This window comes from Schistocerca gregaria, chromosome 8, assembly GCF_023897955.1.
Source record: "Schistocerca gregaria isolate iqSchGreg1 chromosome 8, iqSchGreg1.2, whole genome shotgun sequence".
NCBI lineage: Eukaryota > Metazoa > Arthropoda > Insecta > Orthoptera > Acrididae > Schistocerca > Schistocerca gregaria.
The window spans coordinates 110,403,662-110,422,141 of NC_064927.1; the positions used below are offsets into that span (position 1 = coordinate 110,403,662).

The window sequence follows — 18,480 nt, forward strand, 5'->3', positions numbered from 1 at the left end:
ACTGTTCGACAGGTAGCGGAAGGCAAGGCGCGCTATTTGCTGCGTTTTCTCGACGACCAGAGCCCGTTGATGTGCATGTAAGCGTAGCATATGAAACAAGAATAGCACGAAGCATTCGTATGGCATCAGGTGGCGATCATATGTTTCTGTGTGCACCACTGGTTTACAGCAAAGTGAATAGCGCAAACTGAGAGCACTGGGTTGTAGTCCCAGTGGCGCAGTTGGTTAGCCCACGGTACCTATAAGCAGTAGCCGTGAGCAATGCCGGGATTGTGAATTCGAGCCTCACGGTGAGCATAATTTTATTTCGTAGCAGCATTCTGTGACAGCAACAGGAGGCTAGTTTTCAGATGTATCAGCTATTTGAGTTACATAATTGTGTATTCGAGACACTAGCTGCGTCTTCCTCGGTAGTATAGTGGTTAGTATCCCCGCCTGTCACGCGGGAGACCGCGGTCCGATTCCCCGCCAGGCGGCATATCCGATTTTTAGTTGCAGCACTATCACCCGCCGAACTTAGTGAAGGACGTTGGCGGCTATTAGCACCATGTGTCTATCACACTGGCAACTGCCTACAGCTCATCCTCGGTAGTATAGTGGTTAGTATCCCCGCCTGTCACGCGGGAGACCGGGGTTCGATTCCCCGCCGGGGAGATGCGATTTTTATCTCACAAACTTGCTAGAGTGTTGCTCGTGCGTGGGTCGGAAGATCAAGGAGTATAGGTGGTGCAAAAACATAAACAAAGGCTACAATTTAGGAAGTGGTTCTCGCATTCTTCACACGAGGAGAATTACGAGGTTTGCTGTTGAATCTGAATCAAAACACCCCAGCAGTCGCTCTGGGCGTAATAATCGAGCTCGGCACAGTCTGCAAATAAAATAATTTTAGCAGAGCGTGGTTTCGATCCACGGACCTCTGGGTTATGGGCCCAGCACGCTTCCACTGCGCCACTCTGCTGTGCGTTGATGCTTTGTCTCTTCGCTACGTGAAGAGAGACACTTGGAAAGTGTTGCCTGCGTCGCTTTCACACGCCTGTCCTTAGTAGCGTATCATCTCGTACAGCTCTCAGCTTGACTTGTCTCGACTTTGCTCGACTGACGCTACGCTGACGCTTGCAGGCAGCGATATTTACCACGATCGCGTCGACATGCAGCTGCGAGATGCACAGGAGTAACAAAGCACTCCACGATGCAGCGACATACGAAATCCACTGCCCAGCTACGCGTCGCAACTAACAAAATACCGACTCTGCCAGGATTCGAACCTGGAATCTTCTGATCCGTAGTCAGACGCGTTATCCGTTGCGCCACAGAGCCACTGGCAGCAGTTTCGATTACTAGACAAGGGCACTTCGCTAAGACACGTGTTCTCCATGGCTCAGCAAGCTCCCAAGGAAGGTAGCTCTCGTTCAGCTGCGTGGCCACAGTGCGCCTGCAGAGCTTAGAGCTTGCCACACATCTGCGTTCACTGTTCGACAGGTAGCGGAAGGCAAGGCGCGCTATTTGCTGCGTTTTCTCGACGACCAGAGCCCGTTGATGTGCATGTAAGCGTAGCATATGAAACAAGAATAGCACGAAGCATTCGTATGGCATCAGGTGGCGATCATATGTTTCTGTGTGCACCACTGGTTTACAGCAAAGTGAATAGCGCAAACTGAGAGCACTGGGTTGTAGTCCCAGTGGCGCAGTTGGTTAGCCCACGGTACCTATAAGCAGTAGCCGTGAGCAATGCCGGGATTGTGAATTCGAGCCTCACGGTGAGCATAATTTTATTTCGTAGCAGCATTCTGTGACAGCAACAGGAGGCTAGTTTTCAGATGTATCAGCTATTTGAGTTACATAATTGTGTATTCGAGACACTAGCTGCGTCTTCCTCGGTAGTATAGTGGTTAGTATCCCCGCCTGTCACGCGGGAGACCGCGGTCCGATTCCCCGCCAGGCGGCATATCCGATTTTTAGTTGCAGCACTATCACCCGCCGAACTTAGTGAAGGACGTTGGCGGCTATTAGCACCATGTGTCTATCACACTGGCAACTGCCTACAGCTCATCCTCGGTAGTATAGTGGTTAGTATCCCCGCCTGTCACGCGGGAGACCGGGGTTCGATTCCCCGCCGGGGAGATGCGATTTTTATCTCACAAACCTGCTAGAGTGTTGCTCGTGCGTGGGTCGGAAGATCAAGGAGTATAGGTGGTGCAAAAACATAAACAAAGGCTACAATTTAGGAAGTGGTTCTCGCATTCTTCACACGAGGAGAATTACGAGGTTTGCTGTTGAATCTGAATCAAAACACCCCAGCAGTCGCTCTGGGCGTAATAATCGAGCTCGGCACAGTCTGCAAATAAAATAATTTTAGCAGAGCGTGGTTTCGATCCACGGACCTCTGGGTTATGGGCCCAGCACGCTTCCACTGCGCCACTCTGCTGTGCGTTGATGCTTTGTCTCTTCGCTACGTGAAGAGAGACACTTGGAAAGTGTTGCCTGCGTCGCTTTCACACGCCTGTCCTTAGTTGCGTATCATCTCGTACAGCTCTCAGCTTGACTTGTCTCGACTTTGCTCGACTGACGCTACGCTGACGCTTGCAGGCAGCGATATTTACCACGATCGCGTCGACATGCAGCTGCGAGATGCACAGGAGTAACAAAGCACTCCACGATGCGGCGACATACGAAATCCACTGCCCAGCTACGCGTCGCAACTAACAAAATACCGACTCTGCCAGGATTCGAACCTGGAATCTTCTGATCCGTAGTCAGACGCGTTATCCGTTGCGCCACAGAGCCACTGGCAGCAGTTTCGATTACTAGACAAGGGCACTTCGCTAAGACACGTGTTCTCCATGGCTCAGCAAGCTCCCAAGGAAGGTAGCTCTCGTTCAGCTGCGTGGCCACAGTGCGCCTGCAGAGCTTAGAGCTTGCCACACATCTGCGTTCACTGTTCGACAGGTAGCGGAAGGCAAGGCGCGCTATTTGCTGCGTTTTCTCGACGACCAGAGCCCGTTGATGTGCATGTAAGCGTAGCATATGAAACAAGAATAGCACGAAGCATTCGTATGGCATCAGGTGGCGATCATATGTTTCTGTGTGCACCACTGGTTTACAGCAAAGTGAATAGCGCAAACTGAGAGCACTGGGTTGTAGTCCCAGTGGCGCAGTTGGTTAGCCCACGGTACCTATAAGCAGTAGCCGTGAGCAATGCCGGGATTGTGAATTCGAGCCTCACGGTGAGCATAATTTTATTTCGTAGCAGCATTCTGTGACAGCAACAGGAGGCTAGTTTTCAGATGTATCAGCTATTTGAGTTACATAATTGTGTATTCGAGACACTAGCTGCGTCTTCCTCGGTAGTATAGTGGTTAGTATCCCCGCCTGTCACGCGGGAGACCGCGGTCCGATTCCCCGCCAGGCGGCATATCCGATTTTTAGTTGCAGCACTATCACCCGCCGAACTTAGTGAAGGACGTTGGCGGCTATTAGCACCATGTGTCTATCACACTGGCAACTGCCTACAGCTCATCCTCGGTAGTATAGTGGTTAGTATCCCCGCCTGTCACGCGGGAGACCGGGGTTCGATTCCCCGCCGGGGAGATGCGATTTTTATCTCACAAACCTGCTAGAGTGTTGCTCGTGCGTGGGTCGGAAGATCAAGGAGTATAGGTGGTGCAAAAACATAAACAAAGGCTACAATTTAGGAAGTGGTTCTCGCATTCTTCACACGAGGAGAATTACGAGGTTTGCTGTTGAATCTGAATCAAAACACCCCAGCAGTCGCTCTGGGCGTAATAATCGAGCTCGGCACAGTCTGCAAATAAAATAATTTTAGCAGAGCGTGGTTTCGATCCACGGACCTCTGGGTTATGGGCCCAGCACGCTTCCACTGCGCCACTCTGCTGTGCGTTGATGCTTTGTCTCTTCGCTACGTGAAGAGAGACACTTGGAAAGTGTTGCCTGCGTCGCTTTCACACGCCTGTCCTTAGTTGCGTATCATCTCGTACAGCTCTCAGCTTGACTTGTCTCGACTTTGCTCGACTGACGCTACGCTGACGCTTGCAGGCAGCGATATTTACCACGATCGCGTCGACATGCAGCTGCGAGATGCACAGGAGTAACAAAGCACTCCACGATGCGGCGACATACGAAATCCACTGCCCAGCTACGCGTCGCAACTAACAAAATACCGACTCTGCCAGGATTCGAACCTGGAATCTTCTGATCCGTAGTCAGACGCGTTATCCGTTGCGCCACAGAGCCACTGGCAGCAGTTTCGATTACTAGACAAGGGCACTTCGCTAAGACACGTGTTCTCCATGGCTCAGCAAGCTCCCAAGGAAGGTAGCTCTCGTTCAGCTGCGTGGCCACAGTGCGCCTGCAGAGCTTAGAGCTTGCCACACATCTGCGTTCACTGTTCGACAGGTAGCGGAAGGCAAGGCGCGCTATTTGCTGCGTTTTCTCGACGACCAGAGCCCGTTGATGTGCATGTAAGCGTAGCATATGAAACAAGAATAGCACGAAGCATTCGTATGGCATCAGGTGGCGATCATATGTTTCTGTGTGCACCACTGGTTTACAGCAAAGTGAATAGCGCAAACTGAGAGCACTGGGTTGTAGTCCCAGTGGCGCAGTTGGTTAGCCCACGGTACCTATAAGCAGTAGCCGTGAGCAATGCCGGGATTGTGAATTCGAGCCTCACGGTGGGCATAATTTTATTTCGTAGCAGCATTCTGTGACAGCAACAGGAGGCTAGTTTTCAGATGTATCAGCTATTTGAGTTACATAATTGTGTATTCGAGACACTAGCTGCGTCTTCCTCGGTAGTATAGTGGTTAGTATCCCCGCCTGTCACGCGGGAGACCGCGGTCCGATTCCCCGCCAGGCGGCATACCCGATTTTTAGTTGCAGCACTATCACCCGCCGAACTTAGTGAAGGACGTTGGCGGCTATTAGCACCATGTGTCTATCACACTGGCAACTGCCTACAGCTCATCCTCGGTAGTATAGTGGTTAGTATCCCCGCCTGTCACGCGGGAGACCGGGGTTCGATTCCCCGCCGGGGAGATGCGATTTTTATCTCACAAACCTGCTAGAGTGTTGCTCGTGCGTGGGTCGGAAGATCAAGGAGTATAGGTGGTGCAAAAACATAAACAAAGGCTACAATTTAGGAAGTGGTTCTCGCATTCTTCACACGAGGAGAATTACGAGGTTTGCTGTTGAATCTGAATCAAAACACCCCAGCAGTCGCTCTGGGCGTAATAATCGAGCTCGGCACAGTCTGCAAATAAAATAATTTTAGCAGAGCGTGGTTTCGATCCACGGACCTCTGGGTTATGGGCCCAGCACGCTTCCACTGCGCCACTCTGCTGTGCGTTGATGCTTTGTCTCTTCGCTACGTGAAGAGAGACACTTGGAAAGTGTTGCCTGCGTCGCTTTCACACGCCTGTCCTTAGTAGCGTATCATCTCGTACAGCTCTCAGCTTGACTTGTCTCGACTTTGCTCGACTGACGCTACGCTGACGCTTGCAGGCAGCGATATTTACCACGATCGCGTCGACATGCAGCTGCGAGATGCACAGGAGTAACAAAGCACTCCACGATGCAGCGACATACGAAATCCACTGCCCAGCTACGCGTCGCAACTAACAAAATACCGACTCTGCCAGGATTCGAACCTGGAATCTTCTGATCCGTAGTCAGACGCGTTATCCGTTGCGCCACAGAGCCACTGGCAGCAGTTTCGATTACTAGACAAGGGCACTTCGCTAAGACACGTGTTCTCCATGGCTCAGCAAGCTCCCAAGGAAGGTAGCTCTCGTTCAGCTGCGTGGCCACAGTGCGCCTGCAGAGCTTAGAGCTTGCCACACATCTGCGTTCACTGTTCGACAGGTAGCGGAAGGCAAGGCGCGCTATTTGCTGCGTTTTCTCGACGACCAGAGCCCGTTGATGTGCATGTAAGCGTAGCATATGAAACAAGAATAGCACGAAGCATTCGTATGGCATCAGGTGGCGATCATATGTTTCTGTGTGCACCACTGGTTTACAGCAAAGTGAATAGCGCAAACTGAGAGCACTGGGTTGTAGTCCCAGTGGCGCAGTTGGTTAGCCCACGGTACCTGTAAGCAGTAGCCGTGAGCAATGCCGGGATTGTGAATTCGAGCCTCACGGTGAGCATAATTTTATTTCGTAGCAGCATTCTGTGACAGCAACAGGAGGCTAGTTTTCAGATGTATCAGCTATTTGAGTTACATAATTGTGTATTCGAGACACTAGCTGCGTCTTCCTCGGTAGTATAGTGGTTAGTATCCCCGCCTGTCACGCGGGAGACCGCGGTCCGATTCCCCGCCAGGCGGCATATCCGATTTTTAGTTGCAGCACTATCACCCGCCGAACTTAGTGAAGGACGTTGGCGGCTATTAGCACCATGTGTCTATCACACTGGCAACTGCCTACAGCTCATCCTCGGTAGTATAGTGGTTAGTATCCCCGCCTGTCACGCGGGAGCCCGGGGTTCGATTCCCCGCCGGGGAGATGCGATTTTTATCTCACAAACCTGCTAGAGTGTTGCTCGTGCGTGGGTCGGAAGATCAAGGAGTATAGGTGGTGCAAAAACATAAACAAAGGCTACAATTTAGGAAGTGGTTCTCGCATTCTTCACACGAGGAGAATTACGAGGTTTGCTGTTGAATCTGAATCAAAACACCCCAGCAGTCGCTCTGGGCGTAATAATCGAGCTCGGCACAGTCTGCAAATAAAATAATTTTAGCAGAGCGTGGTTTCGATCCACGGACCTCTGGGTTATGGGCCCAGCACGCTTCCACTGCGCCACTCTGCTGTGCGTTGATGCTCTGTCTCTTCGCTACGTGAAGAGAGACACTTGGAAAGTGTTGCCTGCGTCGCTTTCACACGCCTGTCCTTAGTTGCGTATCATCTCGTACAGCTCTCAGCTTGACTTGTCTCGACTTTGCTCGACTGACGCTACGCTGACGCTTGCAGGCAGCGATATTTACCACGATCGCGTCGACATGCAGCTGCGAGATGCACAGGAGTAACAAAGCACTCCACGATGCGGCGACATACGAAATCCACTGCCCAGCTACGCGTCGCAACTAACAAAATACCGACTCTGCCAGGATTCGAACCTGGAATCTTCTGATCCGTAGTCAGACGCGTTATCCGTTGCGCCACAGAGCCACTGGCAGCAGTTTCGATTACTAGACAAGGGCACTTCGCTAAGACACGTGTTCTCCATGGCTCAGCAAGCTCCCAAGGAAGGTAGCTCTCGTTCAGCTGCGTGGCCACAGTGCGCCTGCAGAGCTTAGAGCTTGCCACACATCTGCGTTCACTGTTCGACAGGTAGCGGAAGGCAAGGCGCGCTATTTGCTGCGTTTTCTCGACGACCAGAGCCCGTTGATGTGCATGTAAGCGTAGCATATGAAACAAGAATAGCACGAAGCATTCGTATGGCATCAGGTGGCGATCATATGTTTCTGTGTGCACCACTGGTTTACAGCAAAGTGAATAGCGCAAACTGAGAGCACTGGGTTGTAGTCCCAGTGGCGCAGTTGGTTAGCCCACGGTACCTATAAGCAGTAGCCGTGAGCAATGCCGGGATTGTGAATTCGAGCCTCACGGTGAGCATAATTTTATTTCGTAGCAGCATTCTGTGACAGCAACAGGAGGCTAGTTTTCAGATGTATCAGCTATTTGAGTTACATAATTGTGTATTCGAGACACTAGCTGCGTCTTCCTCGGTAGTATAGTGGTTAGTATCCCCGCCTGTCACGCGGGAGACCGCGGTCCGATTCCCCGCCAGGCGGCATATCCGATTTTTAGTTGCAGCACTATCACCCGCCGAACTTAGTGAAGGACGTTGGCGGCTATTAGCACCATGTGTCTATCACACTGGCAACTGCCTACCGCTCATCCTCGGTAGTATAGTGGTTAGTATCCCCGCCTGTCACGCGGGAGACCGGGGTTCGATTCCCCGCCGGGGAGATGCGATTTTTATCTCACAAACCTGCTAGAGTGTTGCTCGTGCGTGGGTCGGAAGATCAAGGAGTATAGGTGGTGCAAAAACATAAACAAAAGCTACAATTTAGGAAGTGGTTCTCGCATTCTTCACACGAGGAGAATTACGAGGTTTGCTGTTGAATCTGAATCAAAACACCCCAGCAGTCGCTCTGGGCGTAATAATCGAGCTCGGCACAGTCTGCAAATAAAATAATTTTAGCAGAGCGTGGTTTCGATCAACGGACCTCTGGGTTATGGGCCCAGCACGCTTCCACTGCGCCACTCTGCTGTGCGTTGATGCTCTGTCTCTTCGCTAAGTGAAGAGGGACACTTGGAAAGTGTTGCCTGCGTCGCTTTCACACGCCTGTCCTTAGTTGCGTATCATCTCGTACAGCTCTCAGCTTGACTTGTCTCGACTTTGCTCGACTGACGCTACGCTGACGCTTGCAGGCAGCGATATTTACCACGATCGCGTCGACATGCAGCTGCGAGATGCACAGGAGTAACAAAGCACTCCACGATGCGGCGACATACGAAATCCACTGCCCAGCTACGCGTCGCAACTAACAAAATACCGACTCTGCCAGGATTCGAACCTGGAATCTTCTGATCCGTAGTCAGACGCGTTATCCGTTGCGCCACAGAGCCACTGGCAGCAGTTTCGATTACTAGACAAGGGCACTTCGCTAAGACACGTGTTCTCCATGGCTCAGCAAGCTCCCAAGGAAGGTAGCTCTCGTTCAGCTGCGTGGCCACAGTGCGCCTGCAGAGCTTAGAGCTTGCCACACATCTGCGTTCACTGTTCGACAGGTAGCGGAAGGCAAGGCGCGCTATTTGCTGCGTTTTCTCGACGACCAGAGCCCGTTGATGTGCATGTAAGCGTAGCATATGAAACAAGAATAGCACGAAGCATTCGTATGGCATCAGGTGGCGATCATATGTTTCTGTGTGCACCACTGGTTTACAGCAAAGTGAATAGCGCAAACTGAGAGCACTGGGTTGTAGTCCCAATGGCGCAGTTGGTTAGCCCACGGTACCTATAAGCAGTAGCCGTGAGCAATGCCGGGATTGTGAATTCGAGCCTCACGGTGAGCATAATTTTATTTCGTAGCAGCATTCTGTGACAGCAACAGGAGGCTAGTTTTCAGATGTATCAGCTATTTGAGTTACATAATTGTGTATTCGAGACACTAGCTGCGTCTTCCTCGGTAGTATAGTGGTTAGTATCCCCGCCTGTCACGCGGGAGACCGCGGTCCGATTCCCCGCCAGGCGGCATATCCGATTTTTAGTTGCAGCACTATCACCCGCCGAACTTAGTGAAGGACGTTGGCGGCTATTAGCACCATGTGTCTATCACACTGGCAACTGCCTACAGCTCATCCTCGGTAGTATAGTGGTTAGTATCCCCGCCTGTCACGCGGGAGACCGGGGTTCGATTCCCCGCCGGGGAGATGCGATTTTTATCTCACAAACCTGCTAGAGTGTTGCTCGTGCGTGGGTCGGAAGATCAAGGAGTATAGGTGGTGCAAAAACATAAACAAAAGCTACAATTTAGGAAGTGGTTCTCGCATTCTTCACACGAGGAGAATTACGAGGTTTGCTGTTGAATCTGAATCAAAACACCCCAGCAGTCGCTCTGGGCGTAATAATCGAGCTCGGCACAGTCTGCAAATAAAATAATTTTAGCAGAGCGTGGTTTCGATCAACGGACCTCTGGGTTATGGGCCCAGCACGCTTCCACTGCGCCACTCTGCTGTGCGTTGATGCTCTGTCTCTTCGCTAAGTGAAGAGGGACACTTGGAAAGTGTTGCCTGCGTCGCTTTCACACGCCTGTCCTTAGTTGCGTATCATCTCGTACAGCTCTCAGCTTGACTTGTCTCGACTTTGCTCGACTGACGCTACGCTGACGCTTGCAGGCAGCGATATTTACCACGATCGCGTCGACATGCAGCTGCGAGATGCACAGGAGTAACAAAGCACTCCACGATGCGGCGACATACGAAATCCACTGCCCAGCTACGCGTCGCAACTAACAAAATACCGACTCTGCCAGGATTCGAACCTGGAATCTTCTGATCCGTAGTCAGACGCGTTATCCGTTGCGCCACAGAGCCACTGGCAGCACTTTCGATTACTAGACAAGGGCACTTCGCTAAGACACGTGTTCTCCATGGCTCAGCAAGCTCCCAAGGAAGGTAGCTCTCGTTCAGCTGCGTGGCCACAGTGCGCCTGCAGAGCTTAGAGCTTGCCACACATCTGCGTTCACTGTTCGACAGGTAGCGGAAGGCAAGGCGCGCTATTTGCTGCGTTTTCTCGACGACCAGAGCCCGTTGATGTGCATGTAAGCGTAGCATATGAAACAAGAATAGCACGAAGCATTCGTATGGCATCAGGTGGCGATCATATGTTTCTGTGTGCACCACTGGTTTACAGCAAAGTGAATAGCGCAAACTGAGAGCACTGGGTTGTAGTCCCAGTGGCGCAGTTGGTTAGCCCACGGTACCTATAAGCAGTAGCCGTGAGCAATGCCGGGATTGTGAATTCGAGCCTCACGGTGAGCATAATTTTATTTCGTAGCAGCATTCTGTGACAGCAACAGGAGGCTAGTTTTCAGATGTATCAGCTATTTGAGTTACATAATTGTGTATTCGAGACACTAGCTGCGTCTTCCTCGGTAGTATAGTGGTTAGTATCCCCGCCTGTCACGCGGGAGACCGCGGTCCGATTCCCCGCCAGGCGGCATATCCGATTTTTAGTTGCAGCACTATCACCCGCCGAACTTAGTGAAGGACGTTGGCGGCTATTAGCACCATGTGTCTATCACACTGGCAACTGCCTACAGCTCATCCTCGGTAGTATAGTGGTTAGTATCCCCGCCTGTCACGCGGGAGACCGGGGTTCGATTCCCCGCCGGGGAGATGCGATTTTTATCTCACAAACCTGCTAGAGTGTTGCTCGTGCGTGGGTCGGAAGATCAAGGAGTATAGGTGGTGCAAAAACATAAACAAAAGCTACAATTTAGGAAGTGGTTCTCGCATTCTTCACACGAGGAGAATTACGAGGTTTGCTGTTGAATCTGAATCAAAACACCCCAGCAGTCGCTCTGGGCGTAATAATCGAGCTCGGCACAGTCTGCAAATAAAATAATTTTAGCAGAGCGTGGTTTCGATCAACGGACCTCTGGGTTATGGGCCCAGCACGCTTCCACTGCGCCACTCTGCTGTGCGTTGATGCTCTGTCTCTTCGCTAAGTGAAGAGGGACACTTGGAAAGTGTTGCCTGCGTCGCTTTCACACGCCTGTCCTTAGTTGCGTATCATCTCGTACAGCTCTCAGCTTGACTTGTCTCGACTTTGCTCGACTGACGCTACGCTGACGCTTGCAGGCAGCGATATTTACCACGATCGCGTCGACATGCAGCTGCGAGATGCACAGGAGTAACAAAGCACTCCACGATGCGGCGACATACGAAATCCACTGCCCAGCTACGCGTCGCAACTAACAAAATACCGACTCTGCCAGGATTCGAACCTGGAATCTTCTGATCCGTAGTCAGACGCGTTATCCGTTGCGCCACAGAGCCACTGGCAGCACTTTCGATTACTAGACAAGGGCACTTCGCTAAGACACGTGTTCTCCATGGCTCAGCAAGCTCCCAAGGAAGGTAGCTCTCGTTCAGCTGCGTGGCCACAGTGCGCCTGCAGAGCTTAGAGCTTGCCACACATCTGCGTTCACTGTTCGACAGGTAGCGGAAGGCAAGGCGCGCTATTTGCTGCGTTTTCTCGACGACCAGAGCCCGTTGATGTGCATGTAAGCGTAGCATATGAAACAAGAATAGCACGAAGCATTCGTATGGCATCAGGTGGCGATCATATGTTTCTGTGTGCACCACTGGTTTACAGCAAAGTGAATAGCGCAAACTGAGAGCACTGGGTTGTAGTCCCAGTGGCGCAGTTGGTTAGCCCACGGTACCTATAAGCAGTAGCCGTGAGCAATGCCGGGATTGTGAATTCGAGCCTCACGGTGAGCATAATTTTATTTCGTAGCAGCATTCTGTGACAGCAACAGGAGGCTAGTTTTCAGATGTATCAGCTATTTGAGTTACATAATTGTGTATTCGAGACACTAGCTGCGTCTTCCTCGGTAGTATAGTGGTTAGTATCCCCGCCTGTCACGCGGGAGACCGCGGTCCGATTCCCCGCCAGGCGGCATATCCGATTTTTAGTTGCAGCACTATCACCCGCCGAACTTAGTGAAGGACGTTGGCGGCTATTAGCACCATGTGTCTATCACACTGGCAACTGCCTACAGCTCATCCTCGGTAGTATAGAGGTTAGTATCCCCGCCTGTCACGCGGGAGACCGGGGTTCGATTCCCCGCCGGGGAGATGCGATTTTTATCTCACAAACCTGCTAGAGTGTTGCTCGTGCGTGGGTCGGAAGATCAAGGAGTATAGGTGGTGCAAAAACATAAACAAAAGCTACAATTTAGGAAGTGGTTCTCGCATTCTTCACACGAGGAGAATTACGAGGTTTGCTGTTGAATCTGAATCAAAACACCCCAGCAGTCGCTCTGGGCGTAATAATCGAGCTCGGCACAGTCTGCAAATAAAATAATTTTAGCAGAGCGTGGTTTCGATCAACGGACCTCTGGGTTATGGGCCCAGCACGCTTCCACTGCGCCACTCTGCTGTACGTTGATGCTCTGTCTCTTCGCTAAGTGAAGAGGGACACTTGGAAAGTGTTGCCTGCGTCGCTTTCACACGCCTGTCCTTAGTTGCGTATCATCTCGTACAGCTCTCAGCTTGACTTGTCTCGACTTTGCTCGACTGACGCTACGCTGACGCTTGCAGGCAGCGATATTTACCACGATCGCGTCGACATGCAGCTGCGAGATGCACAGGAGTAACAAAGCACTCCACGATGCGGCGACATACGAAATCCACTGCCCAGCTACGCGTCGCAACTAACAAAATAGCGACTCTGCCAGGATTCGAACCTGGAATCTTCTGATCCGTAGTCAGACGCGTTATCCGTTGCGCCACAGAGCCACTGGCAGCAGTTTCGATTACTAGACAAGGGCACTTCGCTAAGACACGTGTTCTCCATGGCTCAGCAAGCTCCCAAGGAAGGTAGCTCTCGTTCAGCTGCGTGGCCACAGTGCGCCTGCAGAGCTTAGAGCTTGCCACACATCTGCGTTCACTGTTCGACAGGTAGCGGAAGGCAAGGCGCGCTATTTGCTGCGTTTTCTCGACGACCAGAGCCCGTTGATGTGCATGTAAGCGTAGCATATGAAACAAGAATAGCACGAAGCATTCGTATGGCATCAGGTGGCGATCATATGTTTCTGTGTGCACCACTGGTTTACAGCAAAGTGAATAGCGCAAACTGAGAGCACTGGGTTGTAGTCCCAGTGGCGCAGTTGGTTAGCCCACGGTACCTATAAGCAGTAGCCGTGAGCAATGCCGGGATTGTGAATTCGAGCCTCACGGTGAGCATAATTTTATTTCGTAGCAGCATTCTGTGACAGCAACAGGAGGCTAGTTTTCAGATGTATCAGCTATTTGAGTTACATAATTGTGTATTCGAGACACTAGCTGCGTCTTCCTCGGTAGTATAGTGGTTAGTATCCCCGCCTGTCACGCGGGAGACCGCGGTCCGATTCCCCGCCAGGCGGCATATCCGATTTTTAGTTGCAGCACTATCACCCGCCGAACTTAGTGAAGGACGTTGGCGGCTATTAGCACCATGTGTCTATCACACTGGCAACTGCCTACAGCTCATCCTCGGTAGTATAGAGGTTAGTATCCCCGCCTGTCACGCGGGAGACCGGGGTTCGATTCCCCGCCGGGGAGATGCGATTTTTATCTCACAAACCTGCTAGAGTGTTGCTCGTGCGTGGGTCGGAAGATCAAGGAGTATAGGTGGTGCAAAAACATAAACAAAAGCTACAATTTAGGAAGTGGTTCTCGCATTCTTCACACGAGGAGAATTACGAGGTTTGCTGTTGAATCTGAATCAAAACACCCCAGCAGTCGCTCTGGGCGTAATAATCGAGCTCGGCACAGTCTGCAAATAAAATAATTTTAGCAGAGCGTGGTTTCGATCAACGGACCTCTGGGTTATGGGCCCAGCACGCTTCCACTGCGCCACTCTGCTGTGCGTTGATGCTCTGTCTCTTCGCTAAGTGAAGAGGGACACTTGGAAAGTGTTGCCTGCGTCGCTTTCACACGCCTGTCCTTAGTTGCGTATCATCTCGTACAGCTCTCAGCTTGACTTGTCTCGACTTTGCTCGACTGACGCTACGCTGACGCTTGCAGGCAGCGATATTTACCACGATCGCGTCGACATGCAGCTGCGAGATGCACAGGAGTAACAAAGCACTCCACGATGCGGCGACATACGAAATCCACTGCCCAGCTACGCGTCGCAACTAACAAAATACCGACTCTGCCAGGATTCGAACCTGGAATCTTCTGATCCGTAGTCAGACGCGTTATCCGTTGCGCCACAGAGCCACTGGCAGCACTTTCGATTACTAGACAAGGGCACTTCGCTAAGACACGTGTTCTCCATGGCTCAGCAAGCTCCCAAGGAAGGTAGCTCTCGTTCAGCTGCGTGGCCACAGTGCGCCTGCAGAGCTTAGAGCTTGCCACACATCTGCGTTCACTGTTCGACAGGTAGCGGAAGGCAAGGCGCGCTATTTGCTGCGTTTTCTCGACGACCAGAGCCCGTTGATGTGCATGTAAGCGTAGCATATGAAACAAGAATAGCACGAAGCATTCGTATGGCATCAGGTGGCGATCATATGTTTCTGTGTGCACCACTGGTTTACAGCAAAGTGAATAGCGCAAACTGAGAGCACTGGGTTGTAGTCCCAGTGGCGCAGTTGGTTAGCCCACGGTACCTATAAGCAGTAGCCGTGAGCAATGCCGGGATTGTGAATTCGAGCCTCACGGTGAGCATAATTTTATTTCGTAGCAGCATTCTGTGACAGCAACAGGAGGCTAGTTTTCAGATGTATCAGCTATTTGAGTTACATAATTGTGTATTCGAGACACTAGCTGCGTCTTCCTCGGTAGTATAGTGGTTAGTATCCCCGCCTGTCACGCGGGAGACCGCGGTCCGATTCCCCGCCAGGCGGCATATCCGATTTTTAGTTGCAGCACTATCACCCGCCGAACTTAGTGAAGGACGTTGGCGGCTATTAGCACCATGTGTCTATCACACTGGCAACTGCCTACAGCTCATCCTCGGTAGTATAGAGGTTAGTATCCCCGCCTGTCACGCGGGAGACCGGGGTTCGATTCCCCGCCGGGGAGATGCGATTTTTATCTCACAAACCTGCTAGAGTGTTGCTCGTGCGTGGGTCGGAAGATCAAGGAGTATAGGTGGTGCAAAAACATAAACAAAAGCTACAATTTAGGAAGTGGTTCTCGCATTCTTCACACGAGGAGAATTACGAGGTTTGCTGTTGAATCTGAATCAAAACACCCCAGCAGTCGCTCTGGGCGTAATAATCGAGCTCGGCACAGTCTGCAAATAAAATAATTTTAGCAGAGCGTGGTTTCGATCAACGGACCTCTGGGTTATGGGCCCAGCACGCTTCCACTGCGCCACTCTGCTGTGCGTTGATGCTCTGTCTCTTCGCTAAGTGAAGAGGGACACTTGGAAAGTGTTGCCTGCGTCGCTTTCACACGCCTGTCCTTAGTTGCGTATCATCTCGTACAGCTCTCAGCTTGACTTGTCTCGACTTTGCTCGACTGACGCTACGCTGACGCTTGCAGGCAGCGATATTTACCACGATCGCGTCGACATGCAGCTGCGAGATGCACAGGAGTAACAAAGCACTCCACGATGCGGCGACATACGAAATCCACTGCCCAGCTACGCGTCGCAACTAACAAACTACCGACTCTGCCAGGATTCGAACCTGGAATCTTCTGATCCGTAGTCAGACGCGTTATCCGTTGCGCCACAGAGCCACTGGCAGCAGTTTCGATTACTAGACAAGGGCACTTCGCTAAGACACGTGTTCTCCATGGCTCAGCAAGCTCCCAAGGAAGGTAGCTCTCGTTCAGCTGCGTGGCCACAGTGCGCCTGCAGAGCTTAGAGCTTGCCACACATCTGCGTTCACTGTTCGACAGGTAGCGGAAGGCAAGGCGCGCTATTTGCTGCGTTTTCTCGACGACCAGAGCCCGTTGATGTGCATGTAAGCGTAGCATATGAAACAAGAATAGCACGAAGCATTCGTATGGCATCAGGTGGCGATCATATGTTTCTGTGTGCACCACTGGTTTACAGCAAAGTGAATAGCGCAAACTGAGAGCACTGGGTTGTAGTCCCAGTGGCGCAGTTGGTTAGCCCACGGTACCTATAAGCAGTAGCCGTGAGCAATGCCGGGATTGTGAATTCGAGCCTCACGGTGAGCATAATTTTATTTCGTAGCAGCATTCTGTGACAGCAACAGGAGGCTAGTTTTCAGATGTATCAGCTATTTGAGTTACATAATTGTGTATTCGAGACACTAGCTGCGTCTTCCTCGGTAGTATAGTGGTTAGTATCCCCGCCTGTCACGCGGGAGACCGCGGTCCGATTCCCCGCCAGGCGGCATATCCGATTTTTAGTTGCAGCACTATCACCCGCCGAACTTAGTGAAGGACGTTGGCGGCTATTAGCACCATGTGTCTATCACACTGGCAACTGCCTACAGCTCATCCTCGGTAGTATAGTGGTTAGTATCCCCGCCTGTCACGCGGGAGACCGGGGTTCGATTCCCCGTCGGGGAGATGCGATTTTTATCTCACAAACCTGCTAGAGTGTTGCTCGTGCGTGGGTCGGAAGATCAAGGAGTATAGGTGGTGCAAAAACATAAACAAAAGCTACAATTTAGGAAGTGGTTCTCGCATTCTTCACACGAGGAGAATTACGAGGTTTGCTGTTGAATCTGAATCAAAACACCCCAGCAGTCGCTCTGGGCGTAATAATCGAGCTCGGCACAGTCTGCAAATAAAATAATTTTAGCAGAGCGTGGTTTCGATCAACGGACCTCTGGGTTATGGGCCCAGCACGCTTCCACTGCGCCACTCTGCTGTGCGTTGATGCTCTGTCTCTTCGCTAAGTGAAGAGGGACACTTGGAAAGTGTTGCCTGCGTCGCTTTCACACGCCTGTCCTTAGTTGCGTATCATCTCGTACAGCTCTCAGCTTGACTTGTCTCGACTTTGCTCGACTGACGCTACGCTGACGCTTGCAGGCAGCGATATTTACCACGATCGCGTCGACATGCAGCTGCGAGATGCACAGGAGTAACAAAGCACTCCACGATGCGGTGACATACGAAATCCACTGCCCAGCTACGCGTCGCAACTAACAAACTACCGACTCTGCCAGGATTCGAACCTGGAATCTTCTGATCCGTAGTCAGACGCGTTATCCGTTGCGCCACAGAGCCACTGGCAGCAGTTTCGATTTCTAGACAAGGGCACTTCGCTAAGACACGTGTTCTCCATGGCTCAGCAAGCTCCCAAGGAAGGTAGCTCTCGTTCAGCTGCGTGGCCACAGTGCGCCTGCAGAGCTTAGAGCTTGCCACACATCTGCGTTCACTGTTCGACAGGTAGCGGAAGGCAAGGCGCGCTATTTGCTGCGTTTTCTCGACGACCAGAGCCCGTTGATGTGCATGTAAGCGTAGCATATGAAACAAGAATAGCACGAAGCATTCGTATGGCATCAGGTGGCGATCATATGTTTCTGTGTGCACCACTGGTTTACAGCAAAGTGAATAGCGCAAACTGAGAGCACTGGGTTGTAGTCCCAGTGGCGCAGTTGGTTAGCCCACGGTACCTATAAGCAGTAGCCGTGAGCAATGCCGGGATTGTGAATTCGAGCCTCACGGCGAGCATAATTTTATTTCGTAGCAGCATTCTGTGACAGCAACAGGAGGCTAGTTTTCAGATGTATCAGCTATTTGAGTTACATAATTGTGTATTCTAGACACTAGCTGCGTCTTCCTCGGTAGTATAGTGGTTAGTATCCCCGCCTGTCAAGCGGGAGACCGCGGTCCGATTCCCCGCCAGGCGGCATATCCGATTTTTAGTTGCAGCACTATCACCCGCCGAACTTAGTGAAGGACGTTGGCGGCTATTAGCACCATGTGTCTATCACACTGGCAACTGCCTACAGCTCATCCTCGGTAGTATAGTGGTTAGTATCCCCGCCTGTCACGCGGGAGCCCGGGGTTCGATTCCCCGCCGGGGAGATGCGATTTTTATCTCACAAACCTGCTAGAGTGTTGCTCGTGCGTGGGTCGGAAGATCAAGGAGTATAGGTGGTGCAAAAACATAAACAAAAGCTACAATTTAGGAAGTGGTTCTCGCATTCTTCACACGAGGAGAATTACGAGGTTTGCTGTTGAATCTGAATCAAAACACCCCAGCAGTCGCTCTGGGCGTAATAATCGAGCTCGGCACAGTCTGCAAAT

At 51.6% G+C, this 18,480-nt stretch overlaps 30 non-coding genes across 30 annotated transcripts; 13 read left to right on the forward strand and 17 right to left on the reverse strand.

Moving 5' to 3' along the window:
- The first annotated feature begins 582 nt into the window (after positions 1-582).
- Positions 583-654, forward strand: Trnad-guc (transfer RNA aspartic acid (anticodon GUC)). Its single transcript has one exon. It is a non-coding gene; the product is annotated as a tRNA-Asp (tRNA).
- Positions 655-886: 232 nt separating this feature from the next.
- On the reverse strand, positions 887-958 carry Trnam-cau (transfer RNA methionine (anticodon CAU)). The gene has a single exon. It is a non-coding gene; the product is annotated as a tRNA-Met (tRNA).
- Positions 959-1,244: 286 nt separating this feature from the next.
- On the reverse strand, positions 1,245-1,317 carry Trnar-acg (transfer RNA arginine (anticodon ACG)). The gene has a single exon. It is a non-coding gene; the product is annotated as a tRNA-Arg (tRNA).
- A 732-nt stretch (positions 1,318-2,049) lies between these two features.
- Positions 2,050-2,121, forward strand: Trnad-guc (transfer RNA aspartic acid (anticodon GUC)). The gene has a single exon. It is a non-coding gene; the product is annotated as a tRNA-Asp (tRNA).
- Positions 2,122-2,353: 232 nt separating this feature from the next.
- Trnam-cau (transfer RNA methionine (anticodon CAU)) lies at positions 2,354-2,425 on the reverse strand. Its single transcript has one exon. It is a non-coding gene; the product is annotated as a tRNA-Met (tRNA).
- A 286-nt stretch (positions 2,426-2,711) lies between these two features.
- Trnar-acg (transfer RNA arginine (anticodon ACG)) lies at positions 2,712-2,784 on the reverse strand. The gene has a single exon. It is a non-coding gene; the product is annotated as a tRNA-Arg (tRNA).
- A 732-nt stretch (positions 2,785-3,516) lies between these two features.
- On the forward strand, positions 3,517-3,588 carry Trnad-guc (transfer RNA aspartic acid (anticodon GUC)). Its single transcript has one exon. It is a non-coding gene; the product is annotated as a tRNA-Asp (tRNA).
- A 232-nt stretch (positions 3,589-3,820) lies between these two features.
- On the reverse strand, positions 3,821-3,892 carry Trnam-cau (transfer RNA methionine (anticodon CAU)). The gene has a single exon. It is a non-coding gene; the product is annotated as a tRNA-Met (tRNA).
- Positions 3,893-4,178: 286 nt separating this feature from the next.
- Positions 4,179-4,251, reverse strand: Trnar-acg (transfer RNA arginine (anticodon ACG)). Its single transcript has one exon. It is a non-coding gene; the product is annotated as a tRNA-Arg (tRNA).
- A 732-nt stretch (positions 4,252-4,983) lies between these two features.
- On the forward strand, positions 4,984-5,055 carry Trnad-guc (transfer RNA aspartic acid (anticodon GUC)). The gene has a single exon. It is a non-coding gene; the product is annotated as a tRNA-Asp (tRNA).
- Positions 5,056-5,287: 232 nt separating this feature from the next.
- Positions 5,288-5,359, reverse strand: Trnam-cau (transfer RNA methionine (anticodon CAU)). The gene has a single exon. It is a non-coding gene; the product is annotated as a tRNA-Met (tRNA).
- A 286-nt stretch (positions 5,360-5,645) lies between these two features.
- On the reverse strand, positions 5,646-5,718 carry Trnar-acg (transfer RNA arginine (anticodon ACG)). The gene has a single exon. It is a non-coding gene; the product is annotated as a tRNA-Arg (tRNA).
- Positions 5,719-6,450: 732 nt separating this feature from the next.
- Positions 6,451-6,522, forward strand: Trnad-guc (transfer RNA aspartic acid (anticodon GUC)). The gene has a single exon. It is a non-coding gene; the product is annotated as a tRNA-Asp (tRNA).
- A 232-nt stretch (positions 6,523-6,754) lies between these two features.
- Trnam-cau (transfer RNA methionine (anticodon CAU)) lies at positions 6,755-6,826 on the reverse strand. The gene has a single exon. It is a non-coding gene; the product is annotated as a tRNA-Met (tRNA).
- Positions 6,827-7,112: 286 nt separating this feature from the next.
- On the reverse strand, positions 7,113-7,185 carry Trnar-acg (transfer RNA arginine (anticodon ACG)). The gene has a single exon. It is a non-coding gene; the product is annotated as a tRNA-Arg (tRNA).
- A 732-nt stretch (positions 7,186-7,917) lies between these two features.
- On the forward strand, positions 7,918-7,989 carry Trnad-guc (transfer RNA aspartic acid (anticodon GUC)). Its single transcript has one exon. It is a non-coding gene; the product is annotated as a tRNA-Asp (tRNA).
- A 590-nt stretch (positions 7,990-8,579) lies between these two features.
- Positions 8,580-8,652, reverse strand: Trnar-acg (transfer RNA arginine (anticodon ACG)). Its single transcript has one exon. It is a non-coding gene; the product is annotated as a tRNA-Arg (tRNA).
- A 732-nt stretch (positions 8,653-9,384) lies between these two features.
- Trnad-guc (transfer RNA aspartic acid (anticodon GUC)) lies at positions 9,385-9,456 on the forward strand. Its single transcript has one exon. It is a non-coding gene; the product is annotated as a tRNA-Asp (tRNA).
- A 590-nt stretch (positions 9,457-10,046) lies between these two features.
- Trnar-acg (transfer RNA arginine (anticodon ACG)) lies at positions 10,047-10,119 on the reverse strand. The gene has a single exon. It is a non-coding gene; the product is annotated as a tRNA-Arg (tRNA).
- Positions 10,120-10,851: 732 nt separating this feature from the next.
- Trnad-guc (transfer RNA aspartic acid (anticodon GUC)) lies at positions 10,852-10,923 on the forward strand. The gene has a single exon. It is a non-coding gene; the product is annotated as a tRNA-Asp (tRNA).
- A 590-nt stretch (positions 10,924-11,513) lies between these two features.
- On the reverse strand, positions 11,514-11,586 carry Trnar-acg (transfer RNA arginine (anticodon ACG)). The gene has a single exon. It is a non-coding gene; the product is annotated as a tRNA-Arg (tRNA).
- Positions 11,587-12,318: 732 nt separating this feature from the next.
- Positions 12,319-12,390, forward strand: Trnad-guc (transfer RNA aspartic acid (anticodon GUC)). Its single transcript has one exon. It is a non-coding gene; the product is annotated as a tRNA-Asp (tRNA).
- Positions 12,391-12,980: 590 nt separating this feature from the next.
- Trnar-acg (transfer RNA arginine (anticodon ACG)) lies at positions 12,981-13,053 on the reverse strand. Its single transcript has one exon. It is a non-coding gene; the product is annotated as a tRNA-Arg (tRNA).
- Positions 13,054-13,785: 732 nt separating this feature from the next.
- Positions 13,786-13,857, forward strand: Trnad-guc (transfer RNA aspartic acid (anticodon GUC)). Its single transcript has one exon. It is a non-coding gene; the product is annotated as a tRNA-Asp (tRNA).
- Positions 13,858-14,447: 590 nt separating this feature from the next.
- Positions 14,448-14,520, reverse strand: Trnar-acg (transfer RNA arginine (anticodon ACG)). Its single transcript has one exon. It is a non-coding gene; the product is annotated as a tRNA-Arg (tRNA).
- Positions 14,521-15,252: 732 nt separating this feature from the next.
- On the forward strand, positions 15,253-15,324 carry Trnad-guc (transfer RNA aspartic acid (anticodon GUC)). The gene has a single exon. It is a non-coding gene; the product is annotated as a tRNA-Asp (tRNA).
- A 590-nt stretch (positions 15,325-15,914) lies between these two features.
- Positions 15,915-15,987, reverse strand: Trnar-acg (transfer RNA arginine (anticodon ACG)). The gene has a single exon. It is a non-coding gene; the product is annotated as a tRNA-Arg (tRNA).
- A 732-nt stretch (positions 15,988-16,719) lies between these two features.
- On the forward strand, positions 16,720-16,791 carry Trnad-guc (transfer RNA aspartic acid (anticodon GUC)). The gene has a single exon. It is a non-coding gene; the product is annotated as a tRNA-Asp (tRNA).
- A 590-nt stretch (positions 16,792-17,381) lies between these two features.
- On the reverse strand, positions 17,382-17,454 carry Trnar-acg (transfer RNA arginine (anticodon ACG)). Its single transcript has one exon. It is a non-coding gene; the product is annotated as a tRNA-Arg (tRNA).
- A 732-nt stretch (positions 17,455-18,186) lies between these two features.
- On the forward strand, positions 18,187-18,258 carry Trnad-guc (transfer RNA aspartic acid (anticodon GUC)). Its single transcript has one exon. It is a non-coding gene; the product is annotated as a tRNA-Asp (tRNA).
- Positions 18,259-18,480: the final 222 nt, after the last annotated feature.